The sequence below is a fragment of the Panthera tigris genome, chromosome D4 (assembly GCF_018350195.1).
Source record: "Panthera tigris isolate Pti1 chromosome D4, P.tigris_Pti1_mat1.1, whole genome shotgun sequence".
Taxonomy (NCBI): domain Eukaryota; kingdom Metazoa; phylum Chordata; class Mammalia; order Carnivora; family Felidae; genus Panthera; species Panthera tigris.
The window spans coordinates 2,148,809-2,151,662 of record NC_056672.1 but is presented as its reverse complement, the minus strand read 5'-3'; the positions used below and the strand labels follow the sequence as shown (position 1 = coordinate 2,151,662).

Genomic DNA, 2,854 nt, shown 5'->3' with positions numbered 1-2,854 from the left:
ACTTTGCCTGTCCTTAGTCTGCTGAGATGGCTTTAGGTATTTTTGCTTAAGTAAAAATCATGAATCAAAGGTGAGTGCCCGGGTCAATAAATGACCTCTCTGCTCTTAAGTTCTACATTCCCTTATCTAACACCAGGGTCCATTTTTACACAGACTCCCCAGGCCCTGTTGTTAGGCAGCTCCTGTAATACCTTTTGTTATATAGGCATTTTTTCCTCATAGGAGGACTTTTTATTTCTCTCCCCAGGCTGTGCTGGTACCTGACTCTTGGTATCAACACAGAGACAATGAGGAGTTGGGGGAATGGAGGGGCAGGTAGGTCCTGAGAAGGACAGACATCATCATTTAAGGCATCCACTTCAGGTGAGGCTAATGTGGAAAACGCTGTTTCTGCCATCAGGAAGTGTTCAGGGACATGAGGGGGAGGGGTATCAAAATTATCAGATTGTGCTTCCAAATATCCCAATTCCAAATATTAGAGTATTACTCATCCTGCATCTGGGCCTGATTTTCACATAAAACCTGCTGAGGCTGTAAATGTAAACTCCTTTGCATTCCACCCTGTGTTGACAGGAGATAAAGTTCTCTGGCTTTCAGATATTTTCTTAAGTTGGAGAATGACTGTCATTTAATTTTTGTAAACTGACATGATATTGAATTTCATCCAAGTACTAGAAGGTAAACTAATTCAAGTAGGTCACTGACCAAGAGAAAGAAGCAGGAGTTCTCGAGAATATAAGGAGGTACACAGTTTACTTCCCAATATGGACATCACATCTACAACTACAGAATCTATTTTCTTTGCAAGTACACAGAGCATTTACAAAAAAAATGAAATATACTGGGAAATAAATCAAGTCTCAGTAAATAGTAAAGAATTACTATTATTCAAAGTATGTTCGCTGACCACAATAAAATTATTTTAGAAATAAATGACAAAAATATCAGAAATTTCCATGTTTTGAAATTAAGCTTACTACAAAATAACCACATGTCAAAGAGCACGTTGAAAGAGAAATTTAATTACTTTTGAACAAATGATGAAAAAATACTATGAATCAAAACCTGCAAAGTGCAGCCAACTCAGGATGAGGTCGAATTTTGTAACCATAACGGCCTATATTGGGAAAGAAAAAAAAAAGCTACAAATTAATGAGCTTCCAATCGATCTTAAAATGTTATAAAAAATAACAGGAAAACAAAAATGGAAATGAAACAATAAAAACAATGAATTCGTAAAACAAAAAAATGCATGATAAAAAGGAACAACAAAAGTTAACATGTGGCTCTTTGACAAGACTAATAAAACTGACAACTCCTTACGAAGACTAAGTAACAGAAAGAAACAGCACAAAAAGCCAACAGTGGGGATGTGAAAGAGGACATTACTAAGGAGAGTGTGGAGGATATCATGAATAATGATATGCCGGTAAATTCTCAATCTGGATGACATGGATGAATCCTACAAAAGTATTACCCTGCTAGAAGGAGTCAGAAAGCTGAAGAGTCCTATATTCATTTAAAAAAAGAATTGAACAGAGTTGAGAGTTTCCTCAGAAATTAACAGAGAAGATATGTAGATGACAAATAGCGCTTGAAAAATGTTCAGGATCATTAGTTACTGTGGAATGAAAATTACAATCACAGCTACTAGTATAGGTAAAATTTTAAAGGTAAGAGTGGAAAATAACAATTGTTGGCCAGGATGTGGAGCAGTAGGAACTCTCCTGGCCTGCTGTGGGAAAGACAAAATGGTTCATCCTCTTTGGAAAATGGTTAAACAGTTTCTTACCAAGTTACACATGCACTTAACAGACCAGCAATCCATCCCATTTCTTGTGTTTACCTAAGAGTAAAAAAAAATACATGTGTACCATAAGAAAGAGTCTAACATCTTTTGATGTTTTGGGACAATTTTTAAGCCTAACACCTCTCTCTTCCCCTTCTTCCCAGTTTCAAGCAAGCTAATAATACCTCAACACAGGTGCTCTCTCACTGCTTTCGTGAAGATATGAGGCTCAAACCACACAAGTCCCTGCCCATGCTCTGGAACCTTCCTCCAGCCCCACTCCCATAAAACTCCAAGCCAGTCTCCTTTCCTTGATCTTCTAAGTCATTTTTTGGGCCTGCTTGGCAGGCATTCTGCTCTCCCCAGAAAGCCTCCTTATGTGAATAAGTGAGTAAGAAGTCTTTTCTTAATTTGGGGTGCCTGGGTGGCTCAGTTGGTTCAGCATCTGACTTCAGGTGATAATCTCACAGTTTGTGAGTTTGAGCCTCACATCGGGCTCTGCTGACAGCTCAGAGCCAGGAGCCTGCTTCGGGTTCTGTGTCTCCCTCTCTCTCTCTCTCTCTCTGCTTCTCCCCCGCGTGTGTTCTGTCTCTCTCAAAAATAAATAACTAAACATTAAAACAAATGTTTTTTTACAAAAAGAAGTCTTTTCTTAATTTGTGCTAGCATCATCAGTCTGGACATCCAAACCAAACTTGGCAAATCTGCCTCTGCAAGGTGACTGCCATATCCGTGCAAAGGCTTGCGTGTGAATGTTTATAGGAGCTTATTGAAAACAGCCAGGTACAGGAACAACCCAAATGTTCATCAACTGGTGAGTGGATAGACAAGTTGTAGTTCATCTATATACACAGTGAAATACCACTCAGCAATAAAAAGGAACAAAATCCTGATACATACACAAGCATGGATGAATCTCAAAGGCGTTATGCTAGGTGAAAGAAGCCAGTCACAAAGGCTATATACTGGTTGATTCCACTATAGGAATAGAAACCAAATTAGCAGTTTCCTGGGCCTGGGTAAGGAAAGAGGATTGAAAACAAAGGAGCATGAAAAGATTTTTGG

At 38.8% G+C, this 2,854-nt stretch overlaps 1 long non-coding RNA gene across 1 annotated transcript; it reads right to left on the bottom strand.

Annotated features, from left to right (window-relative positions):
• Positions 1-1,001: 1,001 nt before the first annotated feature.
• Positions 1,002-1,868, bottom strand: LOC122233139. Its single transcript, XR_006210613.1, has 2 exons — positions 1,793-1,868; positions 1,002-1,117 (listed from the first exon to the last, which is right to left on the bottom strand). It is a non-coding gene; the product is annotated as an uncharacterized LOC122233139 (long non-coding RNA).
• Between the last annotated feature and the right edge of the window lie 986 nt (positions 1,869-2,854).